Here is a 13,662-nt window from a genome sequence, read left to right as displayed (position 1 = left end):
ATCACCAAGATCCATGCTTTTAATATCAAAAACAAGAGAAGGCCATTTTATTTAGTGAACACTAGTTCAAATTATTCAGGGATATTATTCGTTGATGAGAAGAAATAAAAGGCTCCAGTATGATATAATCCAAGAGAAACTGGCTGATACTGAAAGTACAATCCATAAAGCTTCAAGTGTGCTTCGCAAGAAAAGATTGATCTTCAACATCCTTCCTAAGAAAATGAAGAGGTGAGCATTACCTTTGACACACATACTCAGATTATAGCCTATAATTCAATAAAATTGTAGCTATTAAAGGCAATATGAACAAAAGATGGGGACCTAAATGACTTGCTAAATGCTGAGTAGATTCAAAGAACAACTCATTGAAACAATCATGTTAAACGAGGCAATTTATGCAGGGGGTGGGGGTTAGGAGGAGGTGATAACTTGGCACCTTTAATAATAGGTCAAAAACAGGACAACCCCCTCCTATAATAAAACCCAGGCTTTATTCCAGTTCTACTTAATGTTCTGTGCATCAATCACATTATTTATTAATTATACAAGTAAGGTTTTTTTCTTAACCATTCTGTCTACAAACTCAATTATTAATCCCTAAACAAGAACAAAATAATTTTGAAAATCAAAAGGGAGGGCCAAATAAATTTGAAACTATGCCTATTGGACTGATGAAATAATCTTTTAAGGACTAAACAATTATTAGCTAATGTGACAAAGATTGGAGAAGAAAAACCAAAACCAGTTTTGAACCAAGTTCGAAAGGAGAAAGGCAAGGAGGAAAGAGTTTGAACAGATAAGGAAAGTACAATGTAAAAAAAATGACTGGATGGGGAGTCAGAGGACCTACATTCAAATCCTAACTGCCACTTATACATGTGACCTTAGGCAAATCAGTTAATCTCTGCTTCAGTTTCCTCATGTAAAAATAAGGGGTTGGACCAGATGAATTCTAAGAATCCTAGGGCTAAATGAAATCAATCACTCATTAAATAAAATCATAAGCTACCACATCAAATATATGCTATCAAGTGAAAGCAGAAATTGATGACTAAAAAATACAAACACTGATTTATACAAGAAAAGGATTAACCCAACTCAGAAATTAACAAGCCATGGATGAAAGACTAAATGGATGTGAGTGAATTCAGTGGAACATTTAAAGAAAAAATTCCTGCAGTGTATAAGGTATTCTCAAAAGTTGAAGAGGGGAAAAAGCCTTTACCAAGCTTCCTTTTAGGTAAATATGAGCCTTAAGCTGGGAAAGATAAAAAAGGAAAAGTCTATAGGACTATATCAGTAATAGAAATTGATCATGTATAGATAAACAGACAATATAGTGACATCCACCCCCCACAGAAAAACTTCATTATTACCATGGATTCAAATCAAGAATGCAAAAATTACTCAATTTAAGCAAAATAACAGCCTAGTTAGTCATTTTAATGACGACAATGGAAAGCACTGGAGTACATCAATAAATGCAGAAAAAAGCCTTTTAATAGACAACACATGAAAAATGCCCCAAAACAAATGGAAGTCCTTTTCCCTCAGCACAATCAAAAGCATTTATCTAAAACAAAGGCCTAGTATTATTTGTGATAGAGAAGTACTGAAACCTTTCCCAGTGAGACCAGTGGTAAAGGGTATCCACTGTCTCCACGTTTTTAGGTATATTAGTAAAAAGGCTAACTACAAGAATACAATGAAATTGAAGCTATAAGGAGGCAAAATTATCTCAATTTGTAGATAAAGTCCCCAAACAAATCAGCATCAAATTAAGATGATTGCTTGAGTAAAGTAGCAAGAGACAATCCACAAAAATCTGAATGTTTTTAGATTTCTAACAATTTGAAAGGAGAGGAGACAAGATAGTGACCCTATTGAAAAGCTGAAGCGCATGAAATGTCTGAATTAACTTTTTATGACTCCCAAGACTCACATAAGGATGCTATAAGTAGGACTACAAAAATAAAACTTTACAGAAATAAAGGAAAATCTAAAATATATAGGAATTGAGGAGTTCCTGGACTCTGGGGACTAGATAATGGTGTCATGTCATTTAAAGCAGAGCCAGTGCCTTTCAGTAAATAAATGGTCAATTAATATAAACAAGCAGCTCTCAAAATAATTAAAAACTAGTGACAACCACGTGAAAGATTTTCTATTAAGTCAAAACTCAGGTTCCACCTCATATCTAAGCAAATTGACAAAGACAACAAAACAAATAGTGTTGGGTAGGCTATGGAAAGAGAAGCAAGCTACCACCCTGTTGGTGAAATCGTTCTGGAAAACAACTGGAATTATTTAAAAAAAAAAAAAAAGGTCCCATATAAGTAAAATTTCCATTTGCCCCAGGAATTCCAGTATTGGATTTAAACCCTAATGAAGTGAATGATAAAAAAAAAAAACAAAGGTCCCATATACATCAAAATGTTTTTAGCAGGACTTTTTTTTTTTTTTTAAGACAGCAAAGAATTGCAAATAGATCCACATCTACTAGGGAATGATTAGACAATTTTTGGCATGTGAATATGATGAAATACTGTGTATGAGACATAATGAATGTGACTAATACAGAGAAAATAGGAAGATATCAGTTGAATCAAACAAGCAAAACCAGGAAAATTATATACTAGTGGTATACATAGAAAATAAGAACAAAAAATAAACCCTGACAACTGTGAAGTTTTAATGGCTAAGCTTAATCCCAAAGAAGATACATGAAAAAACACCTCCCCCATTTCCATATAGAGGTAGGGAGTGGGGGGAGCAGACCATGACTATATGTACTTCATATATTTATTTGGCTTTTTCAGTTAGACAATTCAGTTTTTCATTTCAATTGTTTTGATGAACAGGTCTTCTCTTTAAGATTTTTTATTATGGGGATTAGTCTCTAGAACACATAGGAGAAATTAAAATATGAGTGATATAAAAATAAAAGAGCAGTGCAAGTTTATTTTTAAAATTTTTACCAATTATTACTTTACATGTCCTTCATTTCCAAATGTATCCTTTTCCCTCCATCATCAACCATCTCGTTACAAGGAATAAAAAATGGGAAAGGGCATTTCAGGAAAACCTAACCTTATCCCTAGTCCATACTTCTTCAAGAATAGGAAGTTGAGGAAATCTAGAATCCCTCAGACTTTTCTTTTTTTGCCAAGCAAATGGAAGACCTCTCTCTCTCTTGACCCAATGAAAGTTGCTAATGTGCCTTTCTTTCCAAGGGGATTCCTTCTCCTTTTCTCCATCCAGATTTATTTATTAGTATTTACTAAATATTCACTAATACAAAATAGTATTTTTTTACTTGGGAGCTCTGAGGGTCTTCCCCTGCCAGTGTGATTTTCTTTTTAAATAAAGGGACCTCCCCTTGAGTAACTACTTAACTAGCCTATTGGTTGAATGGATGTATCACACTCAGTGAGAATCTGATAAGATCTTAGCCTAAAATGGCCAGGGTCTCACATTGCAACCTGGGCCATCTCCATTCATCCTGATAAACATCTGGTCCCTGGACCCAGATGGCTCTGGAGGAGAAAGTGAGGCTAGTGGACTTTGCACAGCTCTCCTTCACTCAAATCAAAGTCAGCTGCAAGTCATATCATCATCTTGATGTTACAGTCCTTTTTGAATGAAGGACAAACACAACCTGACCCAGACCAAGGACATATGAACTTTCTGGTATCCTTCCTTATGGGTTAGGTTGCCTAATGGCTTCCTCCCTCTTCATGGATAATGGCCCCTTAGGGATTCCTCCAAGAAAGTTCTGAGAGCCAATCAGAATAACAAGTAGATCCACTAGATTCCAGCACGGATAAGAAATACCAGCTGTTTCTGGGCTCAGAGTCATGACTTGGCATGGAATACCCTTGCTATGGTAGATTAGTTTTTAGAGAGTATAGCCTTGCCCATTCAGGATAAATGAGCCTTGGCAGACATGACTATTGACCTGTCTGCACTTACTTGGCAATTTATATGCATAGAGTTCCACTTCATGCTCACCCTTGTACCAGACTCTCCAGCACATTCCTGCTTGCCCACTAAGGGCTGTTAGCTGATGGGGGAGGGGGGCTGACACAGGGAATGAGGTAAGGGTGGATGCAACACAGAAGTTGTGTGAAAAGGAAGACTTCCTGTTGTGCCTCAGATGCTTAACAAGTGGTATAATCCTGATCAAGTCATTTAAACCTCTGTCTGCCTCAGCTTCCTCATTTGTAAACCAGGTATAATAATGGCACCCACATCACAGAGTTGGGGAGATTAAATGAGATAATATATGTAGGGTGCTTTGCAGCCCTTTAAGCACTATTTAAATGCCAGCTCTTGCAGGGTATGTAGAAGATGCCAGCTCTTTTCATGATTATTTGTCTTCCTGCTATGTATGCACAGATCACCTTTGCCTTCTGATCATAGAGTTCCACTACTCAGAAGTGGAGGCAAGCAACTACTCAAGGATTGCTAGCCTGCTTGGTACCACCATCACTTCCTTTCATTCTTGGAAAAACCTCACCCTCACCATCCAGAACTTTGAGACAACGGCCAGAACCCTAGATATTGTTTGTTCCGGCTCCAATGGACTTGGAGACCTCTGAAAACTTTATGGGCTTGGGACTGGTTCAAGAAATTTATTACCCCAGAAACTCCATGTTCTTGCTATCAGTGGCCCAAAAGACCAAGCCCTTACTGAGTCAAAGCAGGGGAAGGGGGAGGACATTGAGGTCTGAATATTACCTCCCTACTTTTCCTTCTAGTAGTGAGGATTGGTGGTGCTGCTGATTGCAGTGATCATTTAAGACACACAGAAATGGTTGTCTTCTGTTCTTAGTACTATCTGATTCATTGCTTTGTCTAGCCTCCAAACTCAATTCTCACATTCTCTTCCTGGTCTCCTTCCTAGTGCTAGGCTGAGAAGCTGCCTCTATGTAAAACAATGTCAAAGTACAGAGCTGATCATGTTTAGCTAAAAAGCTTTAGTGCTCTTTATTGTCCCTAGGACAACAGGAACTCCTTTGTTTGACTTCTAATATCTGGCTCCCACCTATCTTTCCAGACTATTTCTGTATTACTTTTCCTGTGCTCTTAATTGATGTTTTAACCAAACTTGTTTCTTATACATGACATTGTATTTCTCGTCCCTTACAAAAGGAATCCTTTCCCTTTTCATCTCTACTTCTTAGACCCCCTACACCTCCAGTCAGGTCTCAGTTAAAGTTCTGTCTCCTCGTAAAGCCCTCCTGAACAATCCTAATTGTAAGTGCTCTCAGGTCCCATTCCCGTCACCCCCGCAACCCTCCTAAATGACTATATCTCTATTTTGTATGTGTTTATTTGCTACCTGTATGTCCCTGGGCAAGTCACTTAACTTTAGTCAATCTATTTCATCATCTAGAAAACTAAGACAATAACATCTGCTTTCCAAGATATTGTGAAGATACAATGAGATATTTGAAAGTACTTTGTAAACTTTAAGGCATTCTATAAATGCTAGCTATTATTATTATTAATACTTAATATTATTAATAATAATTAATTATTAATATTATTATTAATAATATTAATAATAATTAATTGTTAATATTATTATTATTAATGCTTAACCAGTATGTGTACATACTGGTTACCCCAGTAGAATATAATTTTCTTAAGGTCAGTGACTATTTTGTCTTCATATCATCAGCACCATACAGCCTTACACATAGTAGGTTTTGAGTAAATGCTTGCTGAATGTAGTTCATTGTAACAGGTGATGTCCCTTGGATCCCCAATCCTAATTGTCCAAATCAAGTCTGAATGAGAGGAGGAGCTAAAGCTCAAGCTGCATCTACTTCACTAACTGCTTTCTGGTAGCCTCTGGGTGTAACCAAATGGCTCCTGAGTCACTTAAGGGCATAAAAATCTTACCCAACTTAGAGTTACATCCCTTCAGGCTTGGCAGATATTCTAAAATCGTCACTTCACTCCGTCCTGCTAACCAAAGGAGTTTTCTTGTGGGAGTGAGAGGGTGGGAAAGACTGGTTCCAATATGAATCAGAACAATTGGTCACCCCCAGCAGAGATCTGGTCCCAACCGACTTTTCCAGAGTTTTTTCATACTCCCTTTCATACACTCTACATACTAGTCAAAGACTGTTCATCGTTACCAGATCTTATCCTTCACTGTTGTTTGTACAAGAAAATCCTCTCCCCCATGTAGTCCCTGTGCTTGAAACATTTGTCTCATATTTCTGTCTGCTGAAATCCTTATTCTTCATGGCCTAGTTCAGATGCCACCCTCCCTATGAATTCTTCTTTATTCCTCCTAGCTAGAGGGGATCCTTTTTTCTACAATCTTTCATTTGACTCTGATCTCCGCTATACACTCTCACATTCTAATTTGTATTATAGTTATCAGTCCATGCGTCTTTTCTGATGATAAACTCCTAGAGGGCAGGTTTTTTTAAACCTAGAGGCCATTTTTTTTAACCTGCTAGGAAGGAATAGGTCTACTGTCTGTTGGTGATTAAGGGCAAGTAACACGTTTGAAAAATGAACTGTCTTAAGGATAGAGAATGTGATTCTAGAGGGGATTAAATAAGGTAACTAAGAGATATCAGGTACCAGGTCAAGCAAAAGTTCTCCAAATGGGAAGTGGGAAGGGAGTTTTTGACCCTGGGTCTAAAGCTATGGCATTCAGCACAGATGCAGTGAGTATATACTACGAAGTGGGAAGTTAAATGCTATTTTTTTTTCCTCATGCAATTTCCCTCTCAAGGTAGCATTCTTTTAGTGTGGTAGAGTCCTTGCCACAATCCATCCTTACCCCTTGGCTTTAGTGTTGCCCCTGGCCTGCACATCATAGACCCTTATTTTTCATCTTTCCATTTCTAGGACCCAGACCAGTGCATTATACTATGGTAAACCTTTAATAACAGTGTGCTGAATTCACCTGATTCAAGATTCTGATGTATTCAGAGAAACCTCTGGATCTTCTGCAAAATAATAAATTGTACTTGAAGTTTGCAGGTCTCAGCTCAGAAGGGTAATTAGATCATGACTTCTAAGATCAGGCCAACAAGCATTTATTAAGGGCTTATGTGCCATAAACTGTTCCTTTCTAGTTCTCAGTCTATAATCATGCAACTTCTTAAACTAAGTCGGTAAGAAAGAAAAGTATATATCGCTATTTTCCCAACCAGTTCTCAATAGATGGCAGTATTGGACTTTTAAAAATCAGCCTCAGAAAAGACCAGCTCTAGCTTTTCATTCATTGTAGATCTGGGCCCCATGTGACATGTGTACATCAGCAAGGAGACTGTACTCAAACAAAGCACCTCTTAATGCTTTTTATTCCCATCCATCAGGAAGCAGTGAATAAGTAAGAAATCAAGTGCAAAAAAATTAGTTTAAAAATGTTCTTGAACATTAACTTTTTCAAAATTTTAACAATTTGAACAATCCCTGGGGGGATGGAGGGAGAGAGAAATACTGGCATTTTAGGATACTGGAACTCAGAGTCAGCTTTGATTCTTGGAAATATGAAAAAAAGTGATTTATGACAGCCAACTATCACAAACCTCTATTGATTTAAGGAAAGAGAAAGTTCAAATTTGTTTAATTTCATCTTCACAGGAATGCTTATGTGTCAATAACTTTAGGGGTATTCTTTTCAATTGTGCCTTCAATTTGCACAAATAATTTTTGGTAGATTTATATATTTATTCAAAAATGCAAATTTCCATAAAAGTCCATAGGCTTGCTAGTATCCCTGTTAGATAACCTTTACCTTTCTTGAGAAAAGTCATATCTGTAGAAATTCAGTCCACCTCAGTTCTCTACTGGAGGATAAGAGAAGGGAATGAACATTTATTAAGTGCCTACTCTGTGCCAGGCTCTGTGCTAAATGCTTTTTAAATATTATCCTTATTAGGTATTACTTATGTGAACAAGATCTGATCTTGAAGAGTGCAGCAACAGGCTAAAAAGAGGGCACCAGGATTTGGAATTCTGGAGTACAGCTTAAATAATAATAGGCATTTAAAGGTACTTTAAAGTTTGTAAGACACTATACACACACACATTTTATACATTTATATAGTTATATTATTATATATGTATATATATTATTTCATTTGAGGGTAATAAGTCAATGATGAAAACGCTACAGGTATCAAAAACCCCATTTTATAGGTGAGGAAACTGAGGCCTAGAGAGGTTATGTGGCTTGCCCATGGTCACATAGCTAGTAAGAGCTAGAGGCAATCTTTGAAGTCATTTCCTCCTGACTCCAATTTAACTAGCCACTATTCTACACTGCTCCTTACAATACAGACAAATCAAAGACTCTGGACCATGGATGAAGCGTACGCAACAAAAGACTGGTAAGAATTTACTTCCTCATTGTCATGTCAATCATATTATGGGAACTTTAAACTGAAAATGGAGTGAGAGGTAGAAACTTACATGTATCTACCTCTACATACACACATACATACACACATATATGCTAAAATACATATCACAGACAGCAGCAAGTTGGAAGAAAAACCCAGATACCCCAGACAATTACAAGAGAGGAAGAAAATAGCACAGAGTTCGCTGGTGATTCACAGGAGACAAATGTCCAAGAGGAGAGTTGGCAATAAAACTCATGGCCTCAGGTGTTTATCTATAAATGGATAAAATGTGGGTAATAAACTGAATGATGACTCCTTCAAATAAACCGATGAACTAGAGGTTTTAACACGAGGAGATCAAGGTAACCACATAGGAATTACTGTGACTTGATGGGGTGGGACTGGAATATGGTTCTGGAAAGATTTAATTATTTAATAGAAATGGGATAGGTAAAAAAAAAAAAAAAAGGAGGAGGGGTAGGACTGTACACTGCATATTGAGGATACTCAAGTGAAGAAATCCAGGAATAGAAAGAAGTAGAATGGGCTGATATTGCATATTCCAATTGAATAAAGAATGATGGAGACAGATATAGAAACAATTTTATTCTTGGGGTATTCAATTTACCATCTGGATGAAAAGAGGAAATACATGAGGAGTATGGGAAATATATTACAAGCCTGGTATGGTAGTTTGATATATTAGGATGGGGGACTTCAATTATTGGGACAATCATCTGCTAGAATTTTCTCCCTCTCTCTTCTTCCCCCAGAGTAGCTAATATTTTCTTGCTTTGCTTTAATAATTTCATCTCTTAAAATTTATAAGAAACTTAAATAATAATTTGTGTCTGACTCTTTGTGACGCTATTTAGGTTTTTCTTAGCAAAGGTACTGCAGTGGTTTTCTATTTCTTTCTCCAGCTCATTTTACAGATGAGGAAACTGAGGCAAACAGTATTTCATCATTTGCCCAGCATCACACAGCTAGCAAGCAGCTGAGGCCAGATTTGAACTCAGGAAGATGAATCTTCCCGAGTCTAAGCCCGGAACGCTAACAATTGTGCTACTTAACTGCCCTTAAATAATAAGGGGAACTACTTTTTCTGTACCTGAATCTCTCCAACAAAGAGGAACTAGTTACTGTTGGTGGAAATTATGGGATTCTTGTGAGATGGAGGGGAAAATTAGTCACTGTATGAAGAGTCTGGTGAACATCCTAATTTAGAGTGAGATAAGTAGATTTCAGAGAAAGTATAGGTGGTCTCCAATGGCCTAAAATATTATTAGGAACATTGGCCCAAGAGGGATGGGAAATCATCCAGAATAAAATTCGGAAGGCACAAAAAGAAATAATTACTATGAGGATGAAAAAGGGGAGGTGTTTAAAGAGACCGATGTGGGTTCATTGCCTAATTTAGATTTTTGAAAGATATGTACAGAAGACAAAGCAAGAATATATAATGGAAGATCAATATAGTTCAATACAAGTAGTGTCAGGAAAACTCAAACTCAGAATACTAAGTTCAAGCTAGTCGTGAATGTTAAGATGTTTACAGATGAGAAGGCTGAGATAGAGGTTATATGACTTGCCTAGAGTCATACAGCTAGTAAGAATCTGGGGCAGAATTTGAATCTCTTTCATTCAACTCCAAGTCCAATGTTCTATCCATAACACAATGCTGTCTTATTCCTTCTTTAATTTTTCTCTCTCCCCAGTATACCAGTGAAATAAGATCACTTTCTAAAACAAACAAAAATACAGCAGTAAACCAGCCAAGGATGCTGAGCCTTGTAGCAGGAGACAATAGCTCCCAAGTATAACGGGGGTCATTCATGTTACACAACTAAGACTCAGACTTAAAGAGGAACTCAGCTCCTGATGAGACAATAAGATTCATGGGTGGAGCTGAGAGAAGCAAGAGAAGAGGAAGCCATTACAAAATGGTAGCTGTGAATCTTTTTTGTCCTGTTGAGATCCTTCATGGAAGCCTGAAGACTTCCATTTGGATCACAGGTAAAGTTCTTTTGGCTTTCTTTGTTTTAAAACATTTAATTTGTCTTTATAAGCAATGTTAACCATAGGTTTTTGCTTGCCTGGGTCGACTCACTGGAAATACAATTAGGAAGAGGTAATTGAGAAGGGAGCATCTCCAGAGAAGAGAGAGGAGATAAATCTAAAATTGTGGTGTTTTGTAGTAATATTCCCTCTGGCTGGTGACTTGAATTTAATAAAGGGTAAAAGAAAATGGGAGATCCCTTTCTCACAAATTCCCAGAGTAGAAAAGAGAGTATTTATAGTGGGAAATCCATCTAGGCAATAGGTCTAGTAATAGGGTTTGGGGGGGTGGAGTGGGCAATAGAAGAGACTGCCACATTGAAGAACCACGGTTCCATAATTCACATTATCTTGAGGGCATTTGAAAACTAGAAGTACAAATAGATCAAAGTCATTAAATAAGTGCAAAGATTTTTATAAAATGCTATTTTAATTGTCACTGAATCTACTATATTTATTTAGACTCTACTACTGTAATCTCTAAAGCACTTCTAGAGGAAGTGCAAACTGAAATTGAAGAAATCAAAGATGGGAAAAGTAGTTTAGAGTAGATCAAGTATGAAGAGAGGTGATCCATGCTGGAGATGAAATAATTGTGAGGGACCACTTTGCAAGATATTTGAAAGATGGGAAAGATATAAAAATCATGGGAAAAAAATCTTTATTCCAAATAGATAATATCAGCTGATTCATATTCCTACTTTCTCATCTGTATAAAAATTTTATGAGAATAATCTGCATATTCCTTAAAGATGTCCTTGATGAGAATATTAGAAAGGAATGGACAGGATTTTGCAAAGTGATATTCCACAAAGGACAACATAATGGCTAGTTAACATCTATGTAGCACCTGCTTACTATGTGCCAGGTATGTGCTAAATGATTTTACAAATATTATCTCATCTGGTCCTCACAACAACCCCAAGTGGGAGGTGCTATAATTATCCCCATTTTATAGTTGGGGAAACTGAGGCAAACTGAGCTTAGGTGATTTGGTAAGGGTCACACAACTAGTAAGTGTCCAAGGCTAGATTTGAACTCGTCTTCCTGACTGCTGGCCCAACACCAATCTACTGCACCATCTAGCCACGTCTATCAACATCTTTATTGTTAAACATTTGTCTGAAGGATGGAGAGAATATAAGACCCAATACTTCCCTTGTTCACTAAAAAACAGCATTTAAGTAGGATAAAATTCTGCCTCAAAGACTTTTCTCCCATAGGGTACATCTTATTCTTGTTAAAATTATATATAATTCCTTGAAAGATATAACAGAGACAACTTCATCTGATGACCTAATCATTAATATAAAATTATGATGATATAAACTTGCTGAAGTTAATTATTATAACATATATATATATGTCTACTATAACTTATAACAGTATTTCACTAGGCTTGCCTGTGATTTACAGGAGAGATGTCAAGCTCATGCAGAGCAAGGTCCAAACCATATTCGAATATAAATAGAAAATGTTTGACAAAAATAAATAAAAATACAATTCAACATAGACAGTGGTTTTTGAAGCCAGTATGCAACTCACAGGGATCTGTTTCTATCTGACACCAACACCATTGCTCTACAGTTACTGTTATGATATATTTTAAGAGAGGAATATTGAGGGAGAAGAAGTTCTGGTTGACGATTTAGAATTACAAAAGTAACTGTCAGTCGCTGTGCGGTAAGGAAGGGTATTTTTTAATGTGGATCTATCATTAAATTATAGAGAAGATATAGAAAGTGAAGAGAAACTTTTTTCTTATAATAACTCAATATATCTTGGGAAGAAAATTATACATAATTATAAATTACATATAATTGTATGTAAATATATATAAATTATTATACATAATTATATGTGAAAATTATAAAAAATATTTAAAAATTCATGATGAGTAAGCCTGAGAACTGAAAACTGTTTAGAGTGATGGCTTGAGAGATACTAAAGATACTGTTTGGAGAGAAGTTAGGAAAAATAGAGAGAAAGGATGAAGAGGGCTTCTTTCTTGATAGAATTGTTTTAACATGAATTTTGTGAAAAATAAAGAGAGAGAGAAAAAAAAATCCACCGATCACCTCCTGAAAGAAACCCCAAAAGGAAAATTCTGGCAATGTCATAACTAAAATTCAAAACTTTCACATGAAAGAAAAAATGCTACAAGTATCCAGAGAGTACCAGGGACTATTGTATTCCACTCACATGGCCACCAATTCTAAGGAAATGAAGCTGTCAGGAGTAAGGGATCATTTATGACCTCTGTATGAAGAAATGCCTGTTATAAATTTGGTATTCTGTAATGTTTATTAGATCTTCCCCACCCATCAATAGGCCTCAAGTACCTTTTGCTAATTTTCTAATGAAGCACTCAGTTCTCAAGGGCTGTGATGCCTTCTGGCTCTGAAAAGTGTGTGAATACTCTGAGGTGAGGTATTATTTTGGGGTTTACTCATTAGAAGTGTTTGTTTGGCCAGACTAGACTCTGGGCAACTGCTAAGGAGTTCCCGGGCTTTGAAAACTTCTGTCTCTGGTAACTATGTATATGCAGCTAGGTGGTACAATGGATAGAGCACCAGTGCAGGAGTCAGGAGGACCTGAGTTAAAATCTCACCTCAGACACCTGACACATGTGTGACCTTGGGCAAGTCACTTAACCCCAATTGCCTCATCCTGAGTCACCTCCAGTCATCCTGATGAATATCTGGTCACTGGATTCAGATGGCTCTGGAGGAGAAGTGAGGCTGGTGACCTGCACAGCCCTCACTCAAAGGAAAGTCAAGAATAAATCATGCCATCATTTCTCTGGTGGCATGGTCTTCTTCGCAAAGAAGGATGAACACACAACTGTGTATATATGACCAGACAGTTGGATCTGTCTCTTGATCTATGATGTATGTATTGCTTATGTCAGACAGTTGGAAACCATGTCTGTTGATTTTGATTTCTCTGTATTTTTTCTGAAGTTCAGGGTGCTGACTTTTTCTCCTGAGCTAAGTGAATGAGACATGTGCTTGATTAAAGTGGTTGTTGACCCCTCAAAAGTTGCTTTCCTTTTAGAAAAGCAGATCTAAGAGCAGGTGCTTGCTGATACTTATTCTTTAATCACAAGGAGAGAGAAGCAAGCCTGGAGTCAGGAAGACTTAAGTTCAAATCCAGCCTCAGACACTTACCAGCTGTGTGACCCTGGCAAGTCATTTAACCCCATTTGCCTTAGTTTCCT

The sequence above is a fragment of the Notamacropus eugenii genome, chromosome 1 (assembly GCF_028372415.1).
Source record: "Notamacropus eugenii isolate mMacEug1 chromosome 1, mMacEug1.pri_v2, whole genome shotgun sequence".
NCBI classification, from domain to species: Eukaryota; Metazoa; Chordata; class Mammalia; order Diprotodontia; family Macropodidae; genus Notamacropus; species Notamacropus eugenii.
Note: the sequence above shows the minus strand (reverse complement) of the source record.